Raw genomic sequence first — 26,570 nt, 5'->3', positions numbered from 1 at the left:
TAATCATATAAAAGTGCTCCAAATCATTATTGAGCAGAAAAGTACAAATTAAAACAACTATGAGGTATCACCTCACGTCTATTGGATTGACCAAGATGAGAAAAGGGAAAAATGATCAATATTAGAGAGGTTGTAGGGGGACTGGGGCATGAATGAATTGCTGGTGGAGTTGTGATCGGATCCAACCATTCTGGAGAGCAATATGGAACTATGCCTGAAGAATAATAAAAATGTTCATTCCCTTTGACCCAGAAATTCCAATTATAGGCCTAGGTCTAGAAGAAATCATAAAAAGAGAAAAGACACATGTTCTAAAATATTCAAGCAGCTTATTTTGTGGTGGCATAGAATTGGAAATTGCCCATCAATTGAAGAATGGCTAAACAAGTTATAGTATATGAACATTATGGAATATTATTTTTCTATATGAAACCATAAATGTTTGGACTCTAGAAAAGCATGGAATTACAGGGTCTGATGCTGAGCAAAGGGAACAGAACCAAGAGAACAATGTACACATTAACAAGAATAGTGTGAGATGATCAACCTTGATGAAAGCAGTGCCTCAGCATTTCAGAGAGCTAGGACAATTGTGTCAGACTGGCTATGGACAGTGTTATCCCCATCCAGAAGTAGAAAGACAAAACAAAACAAAACAAAACAAAAAAAACATCCCTTTAGAATCTGATGAACACTTTATAAAAATTATCTGTTTTGTGTCTTTTCACCTTAATCCTATTTCCTTATACTGAAAATGACTAATCTGTAAACATATTTTTCAAAAATATGGATATTCTTTGCTGCTGATGGAGAGGGAGATGGGAAGAAAGGGTGGAAAGAAATTTTGTAACTTAATAATGAGACAATGTGCATATGGCTGGAAAAAAATAAAAATAAAAATGAAGCAAAATAAAGAAAAATAAATTGGGAGAGAAAAAGTGTGCTTCAATCTGTATTCAGATACAACCAGTTCTATCTTTGGGATGGATAGCATTTTTTATCATAAGTCCATCAGAGAAATTGTTTCAATATTTTTCCCACAGTTGCTATTGCTAGCTATATTTTCCTACACCCTATTTTCCCAACCCCATTTACTCTATTCTCTCTTTCTTCTTTCACCCTGTCCCTCCTCAAAAGTGTTTTGTATCTGATTCCCTCTTCCTACACCCTCTCTCCCCTCCCCCTGTCCCCTTTCTTCCATCCCTTTCCTCTCCTATTTTCTTCTGTGGTAAGATATATTTCTATTCTCAATTGAGTTGTATATGTTATTTCCTCTCTGAGACATTTCCAATGAGAGTGAAGTCTCTCACTCACTCTCCCTTACCTTCCCTCTCTTCTACTCCATTGCAAAAGCTCTTATTTGCCTCTTTAATGTGAAATAACTTTTACCTCTCCTTTCCCTTTCTCCAAGTACATTTCTTTCTTTCCCATTAATTCAATCTTTATAATATATTATACCTTCAAATTCAGTTCTTTCCTACATATATGTTATATATAATTATATGTAAATATATTTACATATATACACACATATATATATATGCATATATATGGTTAAATATAACTCTTTCCTATATAAGGCTATATAGAACCTTGTCTATAAATGCTCCTTCTAACTGTTCTAGTAAATGAGAAGGTTCATATGACCTATCAGTATCATCTTCTCATACAGGAATATAAGTAGGCCAACATCATTAAATCCCTCATAATTTTCCTTTCTCATCCACCTTCTCTATATCTCATCTGAGTCCTGTACTTGAAGATCAAACTTTCTGTTCAACTCAGGTTACTTCATCAGGAAAGTTGGAAAGTCCCCTATTTCATTGAATTTCTGTCTTTTCTCCTCGAAGAATATGTTAAGTAATAGATTCTCAGTTATAATCCCAGCTCTTTTGTCTTCTGTAATATTGTTTCCAAGCCCTATGAGTCCTTAATGTAGAAATTGCTAAATCTTCTGTTATCCTAACTATAGCTTCATGATATTTGAATTGTTTCTTCTGGCTGCTTGTGATATTTTCTCTTTGACCTGGGAGTTGTGGAATTTGACTGTAACATTCCTAGAAATTTTCATTTTAGAAAATCTCTCTTTTTTTAATGTTTTTTTTACAAGGCAAATGGGGGGTAAGTGGCTTGCCCAAGGCCACACAGCTAGGTAATTATTAAGTGTCTAAGGCTGGATTTGAACTCAAGTAATCCTGACTCCAGGGCCGGTGATCTATCCACTGTACCACCCAGCATCTCTTTCAGTAGATGATCAGTGTATTCCCTCAATTTCTATTTTTACCCTCAGCTTCTAGGATATCAGGGCAATTTTCCTGAGAATTTCTTGAAAAATGAAGTCTCTCCTTGGATCTGTTTTCCAATTTCCAGTTGTTTTTCCAATGAGATATTTCACATTTTCTTCCAGATTTTCATTCTTTTAATTTTGTTTTATTGTTTCTTGATTTCTCATAAAGTCATTAGTATCCCTTTACTCCATTCTACAATTGGAGGAATTATTTTCTTCAGAGAGATTTTGTATCTCCTTTTTTATTTTATCAATTCTGCTTTTTAAATCATTCTTCTCATTGGCCTTTTGAATTGCTTTCCCCCCCGCCAATTTGGCCTAAATTGCTTTTTAAGATGTTATTTTCTTCAATTTTTTAGAAATCTCCTTTACCAAAGTATAATTCATTTTCATGATTTTCTTGCATTGCTCTGATTTCTCTTCCCATTTTTATTTCTATCTCCCTTATTTGATCTTCAAAAAATCATTTTTGACCTCTCCCATAGCCTGAGACAAATTCATATGTGGAGGCTTTGACTTTGTTACCTTCTGAGTGTGTATTTTGAATCTCCATAGGACCAAAGTTATTGTCTAGTGTTTTTGCAGCCTTTTTCAGGGATACCCCCAGGACCTCAATTCCTCCAAGGTCTTATAAGAGTCTCTGACTGCTCTCCTGGCCTGTCCTCTGGTCTGAGGATGACAACATGCACTCCCCTCTGCCCAGGAACTATAAGGATGGTCCCTGTTCCTCCAAGGCAATAAAACTCCTTTTCCTGAGACTGAGACCCAGATTGTGACCTGGATTTGAGAATAGACAAAGTCCCAGAATCCTCCCTCAGGGACAGTAAAGAGATGTCTGCAGTCTTCCCCAACCCCCTTACCTTTGGTTAGCTGAGTAGCTCTGGATGCAGCTGTTGGGAGGCTCCCAAAGTCTGCTCCTGGTTCCCAGGGGCAGGTCTGTGATGAGACCTGTGCTGGATGAGTCTCCACACTGTTATGGCAGAGTTTCCCCATTGATCTTCCAAGTTGGGTTGAGATGTCAGGAAACCAGAGGACCTAGGTGCCCTGCTGGCTGTTCCTGGATGGTTGAAGTCAGTTTGTTCCAGTACAACACCGGGCTGCTCTGCCAATTTTCCAACTCTGGTAAAACAAGCCCTTCCTGTGGATTTTCAAGGTTGTCTTGGGCTAGAAAACTGTTTCACCCCAAGAAAATCATCTAAAAAACTTGAAACAATTAACAAGTTCAGAAAAGTGGTAGGACATAAAATAAACCCATAAATCGCCAACCTTTCTACATATGAACTACAAAGCACAAGAGCAAGAAATAGAAAGAGAAATTCCATTTAAAGTCATAGTAGACAACATTAAATACTTGGAAATCTTCCTCCCAAGACAAACCCAGAAACTGTATGAACACAATTATAAAGCACTTCTCACCTAAATAAAATTAGGCCTAAATAATTAGAAAAATGTCAATTATTCATGGTTAGGTCAAGCTAATATAATCAAAATGACAATTCTATCCACAAAAGTGCATATTTGGAGTCATACCAATCAAACTACCAAATAACTATTTTACTGAGATAGAAAAAAATAGAAACAAAATTTATCTGGAGCAACAACAGGGCAAGAATAGCAAGGGAGCTGATGAAAAAAATTGTAAAGGAAGGTGGCCTAGCTCTATGAGATCTAAAACTGTACTATAAAGTGGCAGTTATGAAAACTTCATGGTACTGGTTAAGAAATAGAGTAATGCATCAGTGGATTAGGATAGGATCAAAAGAATCAGTGGTAAATGAGTACAGTAATCTACTTTTTGACAAACCCAAAGACATTAGCTTCTGGGATAAGAACTCATTATTTGTCAAAAATTATTGGGAAAATTGGAAAATAGTATGCCAAAAATTAGACAGAAACCCATATCTAACTCCTTATACAAAAATAAGATCAAAGTGGATAAAGGATTTAGACCTAAAGGGTGATGCCATAGATAAATTAATCATCCAAGAAATACTCTATATATCAACCTATGGAAATTTGTTACCAAACAAGAAATAGAGTATATTATAAACTGCAAAATGAATTATTTTTACTATATTAAATTAAAAAGGGTTTACACTAATAAAATCAATGCTACCAAAATTAGAAAGAAAGCAGAAAGCTGGGAAACATTCTTCACAACTTAGAGTTCTAATAAAGGTCTCATTAAGAACTGCATCAAAGGGGTGGCTAGGTGGTGTAGTGGATAAAGGACTGACCTTGGAGTCAGGAGTACCTGGGTTCAAATCCAGTCTCAGACACTTAATAATTACCTAGCTGTGTGGCCTTGGGCAAGCCACTTAACCCTGTTTGCCTTGCAAAAAAGAAAGAACTGCATTAAATTTAAAAGGTTGCAAGTCATTCCCCAGTTGATAAATGGTCAAAGGTTATGAATAGACAGTTTTCAAATGAAAAAAATTAAAGTTATATATATAATCATATGAAAAATGCTCCAATTCATTATTTATTAGACAGGTGCAAATTAAAACAACTTTGAGGTATCATCTTATACCTATCAAATTGTCTAAGATGAGGAAAAAGGGAAAATGATCAATGTTGGAGAGATTGTGGGAGGATTGAGACATTAATGCATTGCTGGTGGAGTTGTGAACGAATCCAATCATTCTGGAGAGCAATATGGAACTATGCCAAAAGAGCAACAAAAATGTTCATACCCTTTGACCTAGCAATTCCAATTCTAGGCCTATATCCAGAAGAAAACTTAAAAAAATGGAAAAGTCTCACATGTTCCAAAATAGTCATAGCAGCTATTTTTTTGTAATGACAAATTGAGAGAAAGCCCCTTAATTGGGGAATGGTTAAACAATTTTACGTCATATTATTGTTCTATAAGAAACCACAAATGGTCAGACTCTAGAGAAGCATAGAATGAATTGTGGGATCTGGTACTGAATGAAGGAAGTAGAACCAAGAGAACAATATACACATTAACATCAACACTGTGAGATGATCAACCCTTATGGATACAACTGCAATTAGCAGTTTAGAGATTTAGGATAACCCTAACAGACTGGCTATGAACAATGCTATCCCCATCCAGAGGAAGAAAAACAAAACAAAACAAAACAAACAACAAAATCTTCAGAATCTGATGAACACTGCATTCACTTTTTAAAAAAAATCTCATGTATTTCCTTTCTTTAATTCTAACTCCTCATACCAAAAATGACTAATCTGTAAACACACAACACAAACATGTAGGTACGATATTAACCTGACTGTTGGCCTCTGAAGGGAGGGAGGTGGGAAGGGAGGGCAGAAAGAAATTTTGTAACTTAAAAATATACATAGGCATATGGAGGAATGCTGAAAAACTTTTATAACATATATTTGGAAAAATAAAACATCAATAAAAAATAAAGAAAATTGTTTCTCCCAGTCTCAGTTTAGAATTTGATTCATTATTTAAAGGAATTTGGAGTGGTCTGGGGGAAGAGTTCCTCTGATTTTGTGCCTTCACTCTGCCATTTTTGCTTCACTCTCCTGTAATCTCTGTCCAACTAACCTGAATGTCACATTTGTGATTTTCTATTTATGCATATTTTCTGCAAAAAGAGATAGTTTTTTTAACTTTATTTCCTTTTCCATTTCCATTTTCCTTCTCATTGTTATTTCTAGGATTTCCAATATAAGATTGACTGATATTGGTAATAGTGGATATTTTTGTTTTATACCAGATTTTATTATTTTTATTTTTTATTGATTTATTTATTTTTTGCACAGCAATGGGGTTAAGTGGCTTGTCCAAGGCCACACAGCTAGGTAATTATTAAGTGTCTGGGGTCTGATTTGAACTCAGGTACTCCTGATTCTAAGGCCGGTGCTCTATCCACTATGTCACCTAGCCACCCTCATACCAGATTTTGTCAGAAAATCTTCTACCATATCCCCATTAAAAATAACAAAAGGTGGTGGAATTTTAGCTAAAACTTGAAAATAATTAAAGAAGTTAGGAGCCAGAGAGGAGGAGGCAGAGTGTTCCTGGGATGGCTGGTGGTAGGAGATAAACTTTTAACAAGATTGTGTGTGAGAAACATTGAAACCAGTGCTACTGCAACCACAGATGATGTGGAGGGGACTTACGGTATAAAATAAACTGGAAAGATAGAAAGTTGCCAGATTATGAAGAGATTTCAAAGTCAACACAGGACTTTGCAGTTGATTCTGAAGATAATAGGGAGACACTAGAGTTAATATAAAGTGGGAGATAAACATAGTATGATTAGACTTGTGTTTTAGGAATATTAATTTCCAGTTGAGTAGAGGATGGATTGAAGTGAGGAGACACAAGGCTAGATAACCAGTCACAACAGGTTATTCTGATTGACTGGGTGTGAAATGATGAAGGTTTATACTATATACTAGAGTGGTGACAGTGTAACAGGAGAGTGGAAACAATAAGAATTTATCAGTGGGGGAGAGGTCATGTGTCTGGTTAAGTGGGAGGATGGGAGCAACTTTCACAGTTTGAAGGGAAGTTAGGAAGAAGGAAAGATTTTGAGGAAAAGATAATACATTTAGTTCTGTACAAACTGAATTTAAGATATCTATAATTTATCCAGTTTGAGGTGTCTAAAAGACAGTTTTAAGATGCAAACTGGAGGTCAGGAAAGAGTAGGGCTGAACTAATTGATTTGAGAATCTGCATAAAGATGATAATTGAAATAATGAGAGCTGATGAAATCACTAAGCATAAGAATAGAGGGAAAAGCAAAGTGGATCTTCAGCACTTGGTATACTCCCTCAGGTAGCAGACATAACAGGGATGGAGGTCCACTAAATGAGATAGGGAAGTAAACAGGTAGAAGGAGAACTAGAAGCAAGGAATACCACAGATATCTAAAGAGAAGATCGCATCTAGAAGTGGATAATAGTGTCAAAGGTAAGAGTTAAGAATGATGAGGATTGAGAAAGGACTAATAGATTTTTCAATTATAGATATTAGTAATTTTGGAAGGGTTTCAATTGAATGATGAGGTTGGAAGTCAGATTGCAAGGAGTTAAAAACAGGAATGAGGAAAAGTAGCAGGAATTTACTAAGTACCTAATATGTGCTAGACATTGTGCTAAGTGACTTACAAATATTTATCTCATTTGATGCTCACAACAGCTATTGTAGGTAAGTGCTATTATTTTCTCCACTTAACAGTTTAGTAAACTGAAGAAAACAAATTAAGTGACTTGCTCCCACAGCAAGTAATTTTTTTAGGCTGAATTTGAATTTGTCTTTCTGACTGCAGGTACAGTACTTTACTCACTGTGCCTACTCAGCAGGCTCAAGCATGAGAATAAAAGATGTAGAGACATTTTAGATGAACTTTCCAGTAGGATTTAGCCCCCAAGGAGAGGAGGCTAGCTAACATGTAAGACGTGATTAAGCAAGAGGTTTTTGAGAATAGAAGAGTCATAGACATATTTGTAGATAGTAGGGAAGCAATCTGAACACAGGGAGCAATTGAACATTAGAATGCAGAATAATAGAGGGGACACTGATAGAGAAAGTTAGGAGGGAGATGTTAGCAATCTGATATTTAAAAAGACTACCTCTAACCTCATGACAAGAAGTCATGAATGTAAGGTATATTGGGAAAGATTTAGTCTTAATTTAAAGAAGTGAGCTGGAACAAGAATTTTCTAATAATGAAAACTTTCCAATAGTAAAATATATTACCATATGAGTTGGTGAATTCCTTCTCACTTAAAATGTTTTATCTAGAAGCTAGAGTACTTCTTATCAAGGATGTCATAAAAGAAATTTCTGTATAGGCATGGATTGAACTACATGGCCTCTCAGGGCTTTTATTCACTCTGAGAATTTGGAAGTCTAAGGAAAAGAAATAAAAACAACTCAGAAAACTAACTTCAGAACTCAAGGAATGAGGTTGGGCGGGGTGCGTTTCTTTCTTTCATTTTTTCTTTTTTATCATTTAAAAATTTTTTTCATCCATATGCACATGTGTATTTTTAAGTTACAAAATATCCTTCTACTTCCCTCCCCACCCTCCTCCCCCTAGCAACAAATAGTCAGGTGAGCATTGCACATACATATTTTTGATAAACATGCTTGCAGATTAGTCATTTTTGGTATGAGAAATTAGAAATAAGGGAAAGAAATACATAAGAGATAATTTTTATAAAGTGTTTACCATATTGTGAAAGGTTGTTTTTTTTGGTTTGTTTTGTTTTTCTTCCTCTGGATTGGGATAACATTGTCTATAGCCCTTCTAAAACTGTTGTCTAGCTGTCTGAATTGCTGAGAGGAGCTGCTTCCATCAAGGTTGATCATCTTACAACATTGTTGATATTGCATACATTGTTCTCTTGGTTCTGCTCCCTTTCCTCAACATTAGATCCTGTAAGTTATTCCATGCAACTCGAGTTTGATCATGTCTTCTTATAGAACAACAAGATTCTGTAGTATTCATGTATCAGAACTTGTTTAGTCATTCCCCTATTGATGGGCATCCTTCAATTTCCAATTCTTTGCCACTACAAAAAGAACTGCTTGGAATATTTTGTAACATGTGGGACTTTACCCATTTTTTATTTCTTCTGGATCTAGGCCTGGAATTGTAATTGCTGGTTCAAAGGGAATGAATAGTTTTATTACTCTTTGGGTATAGTTCCATATTGCTCTCCAGAATGGTAGGATCCTTTCTCAAGTCCACCAGCAATGCATTCATCTCCCAATCCTTCTACAACCTCATCAGCATTGACCATTTCCCCTTTTTCTTATCTTAGCCAATGTAATAGATATGAGGTGATACTTCAGATTTGTTTTAATTTGCATTTCTCCAATCAAAATGATTTGAAGCATTTTTTCATATGATTGTATATAGCTTTAATTTCTTCATTTGAAAACTGTCTATTCATATCCTTTGACCATTTATCAATTGGGGAATGACTTGTAACCTTATAAATTTGTTGCAAGTTCATTTTTTTCAATAAATCATTTCATATGCAATATATGAAAGAAGCTGACACTGGAAATGTAAATGAGTTATCAGCAGTAACTAGATTCTAATTTGTTTTCAGTCAAATTAGAGGGAATGGCATGATTATAGGCCAAATGTCTCTGTTCCTAGACTAATATTGTGTCTCCAGTATTGTCTCCTGTAATATGTCTTTCTGAAATCACCTTGATGAAGTGATAGTTCCAAGTAGAATAGCATAGAGTTGAGATGAAAGTTATAGTTCTATTCCATTCATGTTGTAAATTTTCTATTTTTTTCCTAGTCTTCTAGTTTTTTCTAAAACCAGAAAATTCCAAAATATTGACAGATACCAGTTACTATTTGCCAAAAAACCAGCATCAAAATACCTAAGGAAAATAATTGTATACATTTTTAGGAAATATAGTAACAAAGCAATTAAGTACTTATAAATGCAAATTATTTCATGACTGGTAGACAGTCCTTTAATATGTTATTCTAAATTAAATGAGAAATAACAACAGGAAATTTTCGTACAAAGACTTATAGTTGGGTCTTGATCACTAACACTGTGCCAGGATGAAGATTAGAATTTTGATATTTTCATGAAATAGAGCATCTATTTTAGATCATTAAAAAATTTCCTTATCTTTGAAATTAGGAAGCTAATCTGGATGATATTTAATCCTAATTCTTTGAATTTATGATTCTTCTGAAATAAATTTATTTATTCATTTTCCAACTTCATTCAAAGGAAATATTTAATCATCATTTTTATAAGGTTTTGAGATTCCACAATTTTCACTCTCCTTCCCTTCCTTCCTGTTTCCCCTTAACAGTGAGTAATCTATTTATAGACTATACATTCATAATACATTTCCATATTAATCTGAACCTATGGTTCTATGAACCTGCTGTTAGAGTTCTAATTCTACCTCTGACACTGAATTAACATGTTTTGGTGGTTTTCATTTCTTAAATTTTAAATAAATTTATAAATTTATTTTCCTAAGCTAAGGGAATATATGGAAAGACAATTTTCAACATTAATCTTTTTTATAATTTTTTGAGAGCCACTCTTTTTTTCTTTTCTCCCTTCTCTCCTCCTTCCCCATGATAACAAGCAACCTAATTTAAGATATATATGTATAACTATGTTAATTAAATATATTTCTATATTATTCTTGTTGTGAAAGAAGAAGCAAAACAAAAGGGAAAAATCCTTGAGAGGGGAAAAATTTTAAAAATTTAAAAACAGAATTCTTTGGTCAATATTCAGACTCCATAGTTCCTTTTCTGGATGTGGATAGTATTTGCCATCACCATTAGAATTGTCTTTGATTAGTAGCAGCTAGGTGGCTCAGTGGATTGAGCACCAACCCTGGAGTCAGGAGGACCTGAGTTTAAATCCATTCTCAAACACATAATAATTACTAGCTGTGTGATTGATCTTGGGCAAGTTACTTAATCCCACTGCCTTGCAAAAAAAGACAAAAATATTGTCTTTAATCATAATACTACTGAGAAGAATGAGTTCATCATAGTTGATCATCATTTAACTCTGCTGTTTCTGCATATAATGTTCTCTTGGTTCTGCTCACTTCACTCAGCATCAGTTCATGGGAGCCTTTCCCAGCTTTTCTGAAGTCTGGTCCCTCATAATTTCTTACAGAGCAGCAGTAGTTCTTTCAGAACACATTCATCTAACATTTAAAATGTTCAGCCATTACCCAATTGATAAGCATTCCTACAATGTCTGATTCTTATCACTATAAAAAGAGTTGCTATTGGGCAGCTAGATGGCACAGTGGATAGAACACTGGCCCTGGAGTCATGAAGACCTTAGTTAAATCTGGCCTCAGATACTTAATAATTACCTAGCTGTGTGGCCTTGAACAAGTCACTTAACCCCATTGCCCTGCAAAAACAAACAAAAAGAGCTGCTATTAATATTTGTGTACATTTGAGTTTTCCCCCCTTTCTTTTGATCTTTTTGGAATAAAGACCAGTAAGGGAATTGTTGGATCAAAGGGCATGCACAATTTTATTGCCCTTCAGGCATAGTTTCAAATTGGATCATTCACAATTCCAACAACACTGCATTAATGACCCAGTTTTCCCACATCCCCTCTAGCATTAAACATTTCCCTGTCTTGTCACATTGACCAATCTGATAGGTGTAATGTGGTATCTCATTCCTGTTTTAATTTGCATTTCTCTAATCAATAATGATTTAGAACATTTTATATGACTATAAATAGCTTTAATTTCATCAACTGAAAGCTGCCTGTTCATATCTTTTGACTATCTATCAATTGGTGATGACTTATATTCTTATAAAATTGACTCATATATATTTTAGAAATGAGTCCTTTAGGGGCAGCTGTGTGGTGCAGTGGATAGAACATTAGCCCTGGAGTCAGGAGTACCAGAGTTCAAATCTGGCCTCAGACACTTAATAATTACCTAGCTGTGTGGCCTTGGGCAAGCCACTTAACCCCATTTGCCTTGCAAAAACCTAAAAAAAAAAAGAAAAGAAATGAGTCCTTTATCAGAAAAGCAGCTAAAAATTATTTCCTAGATTACTGCATTCTTGTTAATCTTGGTTACATTGATTTGATCTGTGCAAAACCTTTAATTTAATATAAACAAAATTATACATTTTGCATTTTATAATGCTCTCTATCTTGTTTGGTTATAAACTTCTCTACATTCCATATATCTAACTGAAAAACTATTTTTATTCTCCTAATTGGCTTATGGTATCACCCTTTATATCTAAATTCTTTGGCCATTTTGACTTTACCTTGATAAAATGTTGGTCTCTGTTTAGATTTTGACAATTTTCCAGTTTTCCCAGAAGTTTTTGGTCAAATAGTGAGTTCTTATCCAACAATCTAATGTCTTTAGGTGTATCAAACAATAGAGTATTATAATCATTTCTACTGTTTCTTTTGTACTAATCTATTCCACTGATCCATCACTCTATTTCTTAGACAGTATCAGACAGTTTTGATGACTTGCTTTATTATATAACTTTAGATCTGGCATAGCTAAGCACCTTCTCTTTTTTTTTCCTTTGATATTCTTGATTTTTTGTTGCCCCAGACAAATTTTTCTACTATTTTTTCTAGTTCAGTAAAATAGTTTTTTGAAAAGGCACTAAATAAATACATTAATTTAGGTAGAATAGTCATTTTCATTTTTTTACCTTGGCATAAACATAAGCAATTGACATTTTTCCAATTGGTTACATCTGACTTTTTTGCAATTGTTTCTGGATTTATCTTAGGAGTTAGTTTCCCAACCATTTTTATGTTGTCAACAGTTACTTTAAATAGAATTCTCTTTCTATATCTCTCTCTTGGTTTTGGGCTTTTTTGGTTTTACACACCCAGACACACACCCAGACACACACACACACACACACACACACACACACACACACACAAACACACACATATAAATTCTGATGATTTATACAGGTTTATTTTATATCCTGATACTTTGCTTAAATTGTTAGTTGTTTCAAGCATTTGTTTTTAGGTTTCTTTTTGCAAGGCAAATGGGATTAAGTGACTTGCCCAAGGCCACACAGCTAGATAATTATTGTGTTTGAGGTCTGATTTGAACTCAGGTACTCCTGACTCCAGGGCCAGTGCTCTATCCACTGTGCCACTTAGCTTGCCCCTGAAGCAGTTTTTTAGTTGATTTTCTAGGGTTCTATAAGTATACCATACTATCATCTGCAGAGTGAAAGTTTTGTTTCCTCATTATCTACTCTAATTCCTCTATTTTTTCTTCTCTTATTACTGTTAACATTTCTAATATAATATGAATAGTTGTGATAGTAATGGATTTCCTTGTTTCAATCCTACCTTATTGAAAATGCTGCTAGGTTATCCCCTAGTTTACACTGATAGTCTTAGATAGATATTGCTTATCATTTTAAGGAAATCACCATTTCCCCCATATTATCAAGTGTTTTAATAAGTATAGGTACTGTATTTTGTCAAAGGCTTTTTTCTTGTCAAAGACTTTTTCAGCATCTTTTGAATAATCAGATGATTTCTGTTAATTTTGTAATTGATATAGTAAATGATATTGTTTTCCTAATATTGTACCATCCTTGCTTACCTGGTATAATTCTTTCCTGATCATGGTGTATTAGCTTATTGATAACTTGTTGGGGATTTTTTAAATTTCTTTTTCAAGAATGGGGTTAAGTGTTTTATTTCCACTTCTGTTAATCTGGGTAATGTATTTTTGCAAATATGCATCCATTTCACTGAGACTGTCAAGTTTTTTGTCATATAGTTGGGCAAAATAACTTTGAATTGTTAATTTAATTTCTTCTTTATTGGTGATAAGTTCATCCTTTTTCATTTGATACTGGCAATTTTATTTTTTATTCATTTTTTTAAATCAGATGAACTAAAGTTTTATCTATTTTATAGTTTTTCATAAAATCAACTCAATTTTATTTATTAACCAATTATTTATTAGCCAATAGTTTTTACTTTGTTTTATTTATTTCTTCTTTGATTTCAGAATTGCTAATATTATATTTAATTGAGGATTTTAGTTTGTTCTTTTTTAGCTTTTTTAGTTGCATTGCCATTCATTGATTTCCTTTTTATTTATTTTATTCATTTAAACATTTAAAAATATAATATTTCTCTAAAACTCTGCTTTGGCTACATTCCATAAATTTTGATATGATGTCTCATCATTGTCATTGTCTTAAATGAACTTGGTGATTATTTCTATGATTTGTTATTTGATCCACTCATTCTTTAATTAGACTATTTTCCAATTAATTTTTAGTTTATCTTTTCATGGATCTTTATTTTTTATTGTATCATATCTTTTCTGAAAAATTGATTTTAATATTTATGCCTTTCTGCATTTGTGTAGTTTTTATGCTCTAATACATGGTCAATTTTTGTGTAAGTGCCATGAACTGCAGAGAAAAAGGTATATACAGGGGCGGCTAGGTGGTGTAGTGGATAAAGCACCGGCCCTGGATTCAGGAGTACCTGGGTTCAAATCCGGTCTCAGACACTTAATCATTACCTAGCTGTGTGGCCTTGGGCAAGCCACTTAACCCCATTTGCCTTGCAAAAACCTAAAAAAAAAAGGTATATACCTTTTTTCCTCATTCAATGATAGAGGGAGGTTGAGATCACATACTAGTATAGTTTTGCTTTTTAAGTCTCTCTGTAATGCATTTGACTTCTCCTTTAAGAATTTGATTGCTATCCCACTTGGTGTGTATATATGCTTAATATTGATATTACTTCATTGCCTATAGTATCTTTTAAGAAGATTATTTTTCTTTCTTATTCCTTTTAATTAGATGTATTTTGATTTTTGCTTTCTTTGAGATTAAGATCACCCCTGATTGTTTTTCTTTAGCTGAAGCATAATATATTCTGTTCCAGCCTTTTACCTGTACCCTGTATATATCTCTCTGCTTCAAATGTGTTTCTTGTAAACAGCACATTCTAGGATTCTGGTTTTTAATCCACCCTGCTATCTACTTCTATTTTATGGGAGAGTTCATTCTATTTACATTTACACTTATGATGACTAACTCTGTATTTCCCCCCAAGCTGTCTTCCTTTCCCTTTATCCTTTCTCATCAATAATTTGCTTCTTACTGCTGCCTCTTGATCAACCCTCCTTTCTAACAGAACTTTCCCCTTTCTCCCTTTCCTCTTTTACTTTTGTTTTTACCTTTTACTTTACCTTTACCTTTACTTTTACTTTTACTTTTGCTCTCTCTTTTATCAGTCTCTTCTTCCCCTTTATTTCTACTTCCTCCCCCTACTGAAGGGTAGGATAACATTTTAAACCCTGTTAGTAATATGAGTTATTCCATTTTTGGACCAAATCTGTTGAGAGTAAGATTTACTCAGTGCTCACAACCTTGTTTCTTTCCCTCTGCTAGAATTCGACTTTGTACCTCCTCACATAGTGGTATTTATCTTCTAATGCCTTGATTTCTCCTAGTATAATCCTTCTTTTCATATCTTAATATTTTAAAACTGTCTTGTACCTACAACGTTTATCAAAAATACTTCTTTTATCTCTCCTCATAGAAACACAGTTTTTAAGGGTTGATTGATTGATTGATCTATAAGCATCATTACCTCTTAGTCAGAGGCCTATAGCCTCTGCCCAAGTACTCTCCTCTCAAGTCTCCCAGTAGAAATACAATTCCAAGAGCCATAAACATCATCAAATTATAATTAATTCACCCTCTGTTCAAGTATCCTCTATAGAAATACAATCCTCATGAACTAAAGTATAATGTAAAATGAAATCACTTTATGATCCATTTACACCCACTCCCTCTAAGTACACTTTCTCCAATTATAGCTAGAGTATGAAGTAAAGCAAAATCATTTCATGATATATTTATGTTCAGGCCCTCTAAATATACTTCCTCCCTCTGTCTTAATAGAAATGCAACAATATAAGCTAAAGTATTAGCTAAATCACTTCAAGATCCATTTATACCCACACCCTCTAAGTATATTCCCTCCAATTATATTCAGTCCTCATGAGCTAAAGTATCAGTTAAAGCATCATCACTTCCATGATCTATCTATACCCATACCCATACCCTCTTTCTACATATGCTTCTTTTAACTATCTAAAGAGAAATACAATTCTTGAGAGATACAAGTATTATTTTCCCATGTGGGAATGTATAGTTTAATGTTATTGAGTAACATTTTTTTACCTTTTCCATTTACCTTTTTATGCATCTCTTAAGTCATGCATTTGAAGATTGAATTTTCTGTTCAGTTCTGGTTTTTTATCAGATAATTTTGAAATTCCTCTATTTCAGTGAAAATCCATCTTCTCCTTCTGAAATAATATGCTGAATTTTTCAGGGAAGTTGATTCTTAGTTGTAATCTTTGCTCCTTTGTTCCCTAGAGTATCATATTCTAGGGCTTTTGATTCTTTAATGTTGACTGTAATAGGTCCTGCATAATCCTGACTGTGGTTCCTTGGTATTTAATTTGCTTCTTTTTGACTGCTTGTGGTGTTTTCACCTTTCTGCTATTTGGCTGCAATATTCCTTGGAATTTTTAGTCTGGGATCTCTTACTTCAGTGGATTCTTTCAAGAACTATTTTGTCTTTTTCTTCTAAGATATTAAGATTTCTTTCAATGATATTTTTCTGAAAGATATATAACAGGTTTTTTTCTGATTGAGGCTTTCATGTAAACTGAGAGTTTATAAATTGTATTTTCATGATCTGTTTCCTGGATCTATGTCATTTTTTTCTAAGAAGTTCTTTACATTTTCTTCTATTTTTTGATCTTTTTGAGTTTCTTTTTTTATGGTACTTGATATCTCATAGGATCATTTGTCTAATTCTATTCATCTAATTCTAATTTTTAGGGTTTTATTTTCTGTTAGTATTTGTATTTCCTTTTCTAGATGATCAATTTTACTTTTAAATGAATTGTTTTCCTTTTTTCAATTTTTAATTTTGCTTTTTGATGAATTATATTCTTTTTAAAGTTGGCCATTTTTACTTTTAAAGGATTTCATTTCTTCAGTCAATTTTTCATAATTTTCCTGCGTTTCTCTCATTTCATCTCTCCACTTTTCTTCTTCCTCTATTTTTAAAATCTTTTTTAAACTCTTCCAAGAAGTCTTTCGGGATTTGAAACCAATTCATTAACTTCTTTGAGGTTTCACATGTATGCATTTTATCTTTCCTCTTCTGAGATGGCATTTTTGCTATTCCTAGCAGAATAACAGTATTTGGATAATGATTATTTTTGCTCCTCCTGCTGGCTTTTCACTTCTCTTGCCTATGCTCATCTATTTACTTCTTTTCACCCAGAAGAGATAGGTCTTTACTGAAGTTCCTCTATTGTATTGTATCTTGAGCTGAGACCTTATTTCACTATCTCTTTTTTGTTTGTTTGGTTTTTTTTTTGCTTTGTTTTGTGGGATCTATAGTTTTAGGGTCTTAGTAGAGATTACATAGTGGAGACATTCAAAGTTGTTTTGGGAAAATTTCCTGGAGTTCCCTAGCTTCCATTTTGACTTCACTCCAGAAGTCACTAGTCATTTTTAATAGTGGTGAAGCCATGTGCTGGGACATATAGAAGTTTATTATAAGGATAAGCTAGGAGAAGCATCTTGTAATGGTGCTGTTGTTTATTTAAATTGCTTTTCCTGGATCACAGGCTGGACTGTAACATCCTAGTTGGTAATGACCTGTTATAATACATTTTTGTCCTGGATTCTGACACTGACATTTGTATTCTTCAATTTATGTTATTAGTGAGATCTCTAAGTTGAGACAAAAATATTGACACATTCAGAAATTGTCATGATTTCACATAAAATTCTCTAGATATATATGCAACAGTTTATAAGAAAAAGAACAGATATGATTTCAGAAGATAAATTCCCACTTTGTGCCCGGTGCTCCCCAGGGTGTAACTCTGGAGACTCCCCCACTGCTGTGAGCTGGCACTCCCAGCTCCCTGGGGCTGCCTCTGGGAGGCTGAAGTTCTTTCGCTCTGGCGCACCACCACTGTGGCGAGCGCCCCTCCAACCCCGGGAAGCAGAGCCTTTCTGCTCTTTTCCAGGTTACCTTGAGTAGGAGAACTGTTGCACTGGGTCCCTCTGTGGGTTCTGTCTCTCTAAAGTTTAGTTAGAGTCCATAGTTTATAAGTTTTATCAGAGAGCGCCTAAGACCCGATCCTTTCTTGTCACCATCTTGGCTCGGCCCCTCTATAACTGCATTCTTGAAGTTTATAGATCTATAAGGTGAAAAACCAAAAATTCAACACAAATTATTATATAAGTGCATCAGAGTGGTGCAAAATAAAGTGCTTATAAATTATTGTTGGTAAGTTATTTTAGCCTGCTTTCATCTCCCAAGTCTTGATCCATTACTTTTTTGGTTGTCATTTTAGCTCTAAGATCATTTTGTTCCATTATTGACAATCATGCAGCATCATTGAAAGAACATTTTGTATTAAAGAAAGTACTGAAGGCTTTCTTTTTCAAATAAAAAATTAGTCAGGGGGTGGCTAGGTGGTGCAGTGGATAGAACATCAGTCCTGGAGTCAGGAGGACATGAACTCAAATCTGGCCTCAGCCCCTTAATAATTACCTAGCTGTATGTCATTGGGCAAGCCACTTAACCCCATTGCCTTGCAAAAACCTAAAAATAAAATTAGTCAAAAGATATGAAAACAAATTATTTTTCCAGATATCTTCTAACCCTTCTTCCTAGGCTGGGCTATCCATTGTCTCCTACCTAAATTTGGAATCTAGTCCCTGGGATCCTATAATCTGAGAAGTAAGCTTTTTTTAATTGATATTTTATTTTTTTCAAATATATGTTATGAAAGTTTTTCAACATTCATCCATGTGCATATGTACATTTTTTAGTAACAGAATTTACTTCTACCTTTCTTTGCCACACCCTCCCCTCAATGGCTGACAGCTAGGTTAATATTGTCCATACATATTTGTGCTAAACATGATTACAGATTAGTCATTTTCAGTATGAAGAATTAGGATCAAAGAAAAGAAAGACTTGATTTGTTTTAAAGTGAATGCAATGTACATTAGTTTTTGAAGGGATTTTTTTTGTTTGTTTTAGATTATTGTTCTTTCTCTGGATGGGTATAACATTGACCATAGCCCATCTAATAGGATTGTCCTAACTCTGAACTGCTGAGGGCAGCTGCATCCATCAGGGTTGATCAGTTCACAATATTTTTGTTGAGAAGTAAGCTTTTAATTTATTTTTTCAAGGAACCAGTTCACCTTGCCTGTTTTCAGGGTCATTTCCAAACCATGAAACTATTCATATAACTTCTGTTGTTTATGTTTTCCCTTTCTGATTCTACTCTTTCTCTGAGTCTAATTATATGAGAATGTAAGAAAAGGACTGACTTATTTTTGTATTTGTATCCCCAGTACTAATCACAGCAGTTGAATATCAGAAGCACTCAATAATTTTTTTACTAATTAAAAAATAATGCCAAACTATTAACAATCAAATAAAACAATATTCCCAATCATTAATAAGGAGGACATGAGTTAAAATCTGATCTCAGACACTTAATAATTACCTAGCTGTGTGACCTTGGGCAAGGAACTCAAAATGATTCTGAGATTTTATTTCACACCTATGACATTTGTAAGGTTAACTAAAGGTGGAGTTAGTCAATAGAATTTCTCCAGTAGATCTGAAAATTTTTTTAAGATTATGTGAAGAAAATAATTAAAATGTATATTTACTTTGATCAGAAATTCCATTAATGGCATATATACCAAGAAGGTCAATGAAAAAAACCACCATATACATAGATAGATAGATAGATAGATAGATAGATAGATAGATAGATAGATAGATAGTTTTATATCTATATAGCATACATAGATTTAAAACAAATATTTATAGCAACATGTTTAATATACTTATTACAATAGAAATAGAACATTATTTATAGCAATACTTTTGTAGTAACAAGGAATTAAAACAAAAATTGAGAAACAAATTCTATTTGAATATAATAGATATTATTATGCTGTGTGAAATGATGAATTTGATGAATATAGGAAGACAAAGAAAAAATTATATTAATTGGTACGTAGTAAGGTAAACAACTGAGAAAATAACATTCACAATGGATATAACAATACAAATAGAAAAAATGAGAAAAGTAAATGAATCAAATTTTTATATTGTGAAATTATAAACATGCATGACCTCAAAGTGAATCAATCAATAAGTGATATGTTCCAGCCTTGTGCTATGCTATGGTTAAAAAGGCAAGAGATTTACTACTTTTGAGGAATTTATAGTCTAAAGAGTAGACAAATGTAAACAACCATGCAGAAACAGGCAATTAACAGGATAAATTGTACATAATTAAGAGGGAAGGTACAGGAATTAAGAGGGTTTGTTAAAGGCTTCTCAGAGGCGGCAGCACTTTAGCACCCATTACATGTTTTATGAATGACTTTAGGACAGCTTCCTTTTGATTATTATTCATAAAATGTCATGCTGCTCACTCTTGAAAGAACCCACTAATGTGTGAATCATAGTGAAAGCCAGCACAAGTTTTGTATCAATTATTTGGGAAACTGAGATAATTTTAGATATATTGCATTCCAACTCCTTCATATTACAGATGTGGAAGTTGTTCCATGGAAAATCATTCCCTTATATTTATTTGTATCAAAATTAAAGAAACCATCTCAAAATCAGAATGGTTTCTATTTTTAATGTAGCCTGTTGGGTGTTTAAGTATTTGGATTACATGCTAGAAGCTCTTCCTTCTTCATATCAGAAGACAGTTATATAAGTAGAATAAACATTGAATTGAAACCTGTAGAGATGGTTTAGAATTTTGGCTCTGACACTTCCTAACTTTAGGACTTTAATTTAATCTTTTTAAATCTATTTCCTTACCTGTGAAATGGGGATAGTAAAAATCTTTGATATCTAACTCAAGGACTTTTTAGGAAAATGCTTGATAATATATGTGAGGCTTTCTTTTTATTTGAATGCCTGAAGAAATGTTTAATGTCAGATATCTCAAAACCAAGGCCATCAGACATCCACCAAGATGAGTTTTTAAAGGTCAGAGGTTAGACTAACATTGAGTTATGGCAATTCATAACATCTCAGAGGACCAAAAGGCTTTTTCTTCTTTAAAAGAATATTTTCAGAGAAAAGAAGAAACATTCCATTAGGAATTAGATAATGTTTCTTTCAGTGTTTGTGGCTTTTTATTTTCTCCCACTCTTCCTTCTCCTCCCCTCCCATATGGCCTTTTCTTTTTATCTGTGAATCTGTAATAAATATCTTCAACATTAGTAATACTGGATTTTGACATCTTAATGCAAAAATGATTTCCTAATGCTTTTCTTTTATATGAAGCTGATGGTCAATGCAGAGAGGATACCTTTTAGAATATTTGTTCTTTTCTAAATAACAGGATCATTTATTTAGCTTATATTTTACCTTTACCTCTATTTATTATCCTTAGTTTGTTTTTTTCTAAATAGACATTTTGCTCAGTTTTTTGCCTGTGTTTTTACTTCTATAGTTACTTATAACACAATATTTGTAATGTGTTTCCTCCCAGAAGAAGGGTGGGATTTGTGGTATGAAGTGGTGAATTTTTTTTTCAAATAAAACTCAGTTTTTCCCACTCCTAAGTTGAAAGGAATAGGTTTGAAATAAGCTTGTTGATAAATGTTTCAGATATCAAATAATATCCTTTCTGCTTCTAGATAGAACTATAGCAATATTTACATGTAGACATATATGGAATTTTCCCCCATGATCCTAGATTAACTCTAAATAATTAGGAAATTTTATTGAATATTTGAATATTGATTAAATAACTGTTAATCTTAATTAATACATATATGTAATTATGTAGGTAAATTGGGGGGTAGGTGAAGGAAGAAGCAAAAATTCCTGTTCCTATCATAGACCTCACAGTGACTATATTGGGCTTCTTTCAATCAATCATTTATTAAGTTCCTGTTATTTGTCAAACAGAAAGGAAAAATTTAATATTTGTCATGGCAATATCTGGTTTCAGTATCTTTGGACTAAGATATATATCCAGTTTTAATTCTGCTACTAACTAGCTATCTGTCCTTAAGCAATTTACAGCTTATCTGGACCTCACTGGGTATATGAAGAAATCAGGTATAAAAATCAAAGAAGAAACAGAGCCTCTCCTGAAGGAATTCATATGTAACAGGGGTGACAACTGTAGATGACTGAGTATTTATAATATATATATATATATATATATATATATATACATACATACACACACACACACACACACACACACATATATATATATATATATATATATATATATATGATATTTATAAGCTATATGCAGAGTATTGAAAAGTAACCTTAAGAAGTGAAGACTAGCAACTATGGATACCTAGAAAGGTTCTTACTGAAAGTAATATTTGAAATGGTTATTGTAGGAAGTGAAGAATTCTAAGAGGCAGAGGTAAAGAGGAAAACTATTCTAGGCATGGTAATCAACTATTATGAAGGCATGAGAATGAACTGATTTATATGAGGAGCAACAAGTGAGTCAGCATGGTTGGATAATGCATTGCTTTGAGGTGAGTAAAGTGTATAAAGACTGGAAGGGCCAGGTTGAAAAGAGTATAGTCCCAAAATAATTATATATATTTTTAAATTCAAAATATTCATTCATCCAAAAAATTCATTCAAATACAAGTTTATTCATCCATAAGCAAATATAGATGTTCAAAAAAAGGAAAGGGATTTGAAAAAAATGAAAAATATTAGAATTAAAATTGCTCCAAATGATATGGAAACATAAGAAATTTAAATCAATACCATTATTAAGGAACAGATAAGGGATGAAATTAAATGTTCAGAAGTTATTATTTTAAGAGATAAAAAATGGTTCAGTAAATAAAACCTTTACAAAGAAAAATCATTAAAGGATATAAAAAGAACATGAAAGGATAAAAATGTAGGCAGATCATAAAGATACAGGAAAAGTGAAGGTAGAGGAATAACTAACTATAATGCAAACTCGTTAATCTTCCTACAAGTGAACTGGATCTTGGAGTACACCTGCAATCCCATTGTATTGCTATAGAGACCTTGGGCTGCAATATGATAAATAAAGCTCTAGATCTGGAGTCAGGAAGTTTTTTCAGTCATTTTTTCAGTCATGCCTGATTCTTTGAGTTCCATTTGGGGAGTCAGAAAGACGTGAGGTTCAAATATGGCTCCAGACATTTATTAGCTCTATGACTTTTGGGCAAATCACTTAACCCTATTATCTCAGTTTCCTCATTTATTAAATGGACTGGAGAAAGAAATGACAAACCATTGCTCTAGTATCTTTGCCAAGAAAACTCCAAGTGGGATCATGAATGGTAAGACAAAACTGAACAATAATGTTCTGATGAACTACCAAATAGGAATGATTCCTTTTCTGGAACTGATAGTTTGGGGGACTTGGCTAGAATACTGATAGGGTTTTTTGTTTTTAGTTTTTTTGCAAGGCAATGAGGTTAAGTGACTTGCTGAAGGTCACACAGTTAGGTAATAATTAAGTGTCTAAGGTCAGATTTGAACTCAAGTCTTCCTGACTCCAGGGCTGGTGTTCTATCCACTGCACCACCTAGCTGCCCCTAAACACAGAGTTTAAATGATTTGCCTATGATCATTCAGTTTGTATATGTCAGAAGTGGAACCTGAACCCATGACTTTTAAATCCCAAGGCCAGTTCCTTATCTATTATACAAAATTGCCTTTACAAGTGAATCATTTTGTTCATTCTGAAGGAATTATAGAGTGATGAAATGCATAAAAGGGGACAGAAGATGTAAATGATAGAAGGAAATGAGGTGATGCACTATTAAATAATTCATGAATGAAATTTGAAGGGATGGCAATTCATATAGTCTTTCAACTTGAATGTTTCCATAGTAAATTAGAAGAGACAACAGAAACAGAGAAATTGATTCTTGGAAATTAAAAGCAATTTCCTTGGGAAAGATAAATATATGGTATGGCCCATATAGGGTTCAATGTTGGGAAAGGAGACTAACTTTACTGACAAAGTGATATTTTATCATGGGAAATATTAAAATTCAGGAGAAGGAATTTGTGAGATCCTATCTAGATCAATAAGGTGGTACAGTGAGTAGAACACTGACCTTGGAATTAGGAGGACAGGAGTTTGAACTTGGCATCACTGAATTTGGCATTATTAGTTGTGTGATGTTAGGCATCTTGATTCATATCAGGTCACCAGACCCAGATGACTCTGGAGGAGAATGTGAGGTTTGCAACTTATTAGCACAACACCCCCTCCCTCAAATCCAATTCATGTGCTTGTCATGTATCACCTCCCTGAAGTCATAGATTTCTTTGAGAACAAAGGACAAACATCAGAGATCTGATGCATTAGATAAAGTACCAGGCTTGGAGTCAAGAAGATTCATCTTTCGGAGTTCAAGTCTAGCCTCAGACACTTACTTTGTGTACCTGGACAAGTGAATTAACATTGTGATAGTTTCTACACTGTAAAATCACAAAGATTTAGACACAACTGAAAATGACAGAATAATGACAACAATGAGGCAATTGTCTCCTAGAGTGAGATGGTATATCCATTGAAAGGGTTTATCAGGATGAGGCTTGTATGAGGAACTTTCTAAGATTTTGGACCAACAGCAATCTCGGTCTCCTAAGGCTGCTTTAATCCAAATGATGAACTGCTTCTTCCAAGAGTGACATATGGAAGAATAAAAATTATTTAAAAACTATATCTATATAAGATAGATACAAATGTACCAGAGAATCAATTAATTTCATGCGTTTCAGAATCTGAACTCCATGAAGAACACAGAAAAATTAAAGAAAAATGACTGTGAAGCATAAAAATAACATTTCAGAATAGATAAAAATGAAATAAAAAGGAGAGAAGAAAAGAAATTGTCCTTTTAAAAAGTCACAGTAAAAATAATTTTTTTGAAGTAACCTACTACAAGTGGAAAGATAAAGAACTTAGAAAAACAATAAATAAACCAACCAACAAACAAGTAGATGAATGAATAAATGATCAGAAAAACAAATAAAATGCAGAAAGAATCAATTGCTTAAGTAAAACTCAAATCTTAAATATTTAGGGTAGTCTCTGAAGTGTAGGCAAGCAGAAATGGAGAACAAAAAAAGAACCTATTGATATAATGTTATATCAAAGTAATTGTTGGGGGGGGAATACAATGACAAAATAAAATACTGTTTTATAAGAGGAAAATAAAATATTAACAGTAGGATTAAAAAATCAAATTGAGAAAAACATACATTCAGCACAAAACATATATTAACTTCCTTTGATTGTGTAATTATTTGTAAGAATAATTGCTAGAACATTAATGCATTGTTGGCAGAATTGTGAAGTGATCCAGCCATTCTCAAGAGCAATATGGAACTATGCCCATAGAGCAATAAAACAGATCATACCCTATGACCCATTAGAGAGAGAAAAAAGACATAACACATAAGGCAAGATATTTTCCATAACATCTTTTAGAATTGTCTTTAGTTATTGTGCTGCTGAAATGTGCAAGTTCATCATAGTTGGTCATCACACAGCATTGCTATAAATGAGTATAGTGTTCTGGTTCTGCTCATTTCATTCTGCATCAATTCATGCAAGTCTTTCCAGCTATTCTGAAGTTCCATCCCTCATGATTTCTTATGGAACAATAGTGTTCCATCACATTCATATGCCACAGTCTTTTCAACCATTTCCCCATTGATGGACATCCCCTCAATATCCAATTCTTTGCCACTACAAAAAGAACTGCCTTGAATATTTTTGAACATGTGGGGTTTTTATGATCTCTTTGGGATACAGAACTTCTTGACCTTCATATTACTGGATAAAAAGCCCTGGAGTCAGGGGTGCCATCCCTTTGGGTATAATTCCAAATTACTTTCCAGAAATTTTGGATCAGTTCACAGCATTATTGCTAGGTTAGGTTGCTAGGTAAATGCTTCCTTGACATTTGGGTGTTTTGGTTCTTAGACATCCTTATAAATAATATCTAGATCTGAAAGGGAACTTGGGTATAATCTAGTTAAATCTTCTGATTCTCTATTTCTCTTTGCCTTTTTTGAGAGACAGATTAGGATGTACCTGGTAATCAGTCACAATATATTGCCAAATAGCACATATTGGTGCATGCCCAGCACTGAAGAAGCACCCGTTTACCTCATTGATGTAGGAGGAATTGAAACCAATTTAAGGCCAGACCATCTCCAATAGACCTGTTTTCTATTAATCAGACCCTGGGGTGGAACAATTCTGTTAAAGAGAAGTGAGAAGTATGTCTTGCATATAAAATCCCTCATGATAAATATGGAAAGACTAGTTGAATTAGTGATCTCTTTCTCTTTCTGAATCTGTCTCTCTCAGTTTCTTTCCTCTGTCAACATCTCTTTGTTTCTGTCTTTTTTTATTGTCTCTATCTTTCTATCTCTCTTTTTCTCTGTTCCTTGATTTCACTTTATCTTTTTCTTTGCTTGTCTCTCAACCAATAGTGAGTAGTGAATGTGCTTATCACAAAATACGGATTTGACAAAGATCTTTTGACTACAAGTTCAGTGTTTTTGTCCATTATACCACATTAATTTTAGTGTAAAGGTGTTTCTGTGAGAATCAATAATGTGTAGGGATTAGATGAATGAGTCATAAAGAAATATGTTTCA

Source organism: Macrotis lagotis, chromosome X, assembly GCF_037893015.1.
Source record: "Macrotis lagotis isolate mMagLag1 chromosome X, bilby.v1.9.chrom.fasta, whole genome shotgun sequence".
NCBI classification, from domain to species: Eukaryota; Metazoa; Chordata; class Mammalia; order Peramelemorphia; family Peramelidae; genus Macrotis; species Macrotis lagotis.
The sequence above is the reverse complement of the archived record's forward strand: the minus strand, read 5'-3'. Positions refer to the sequence as shown.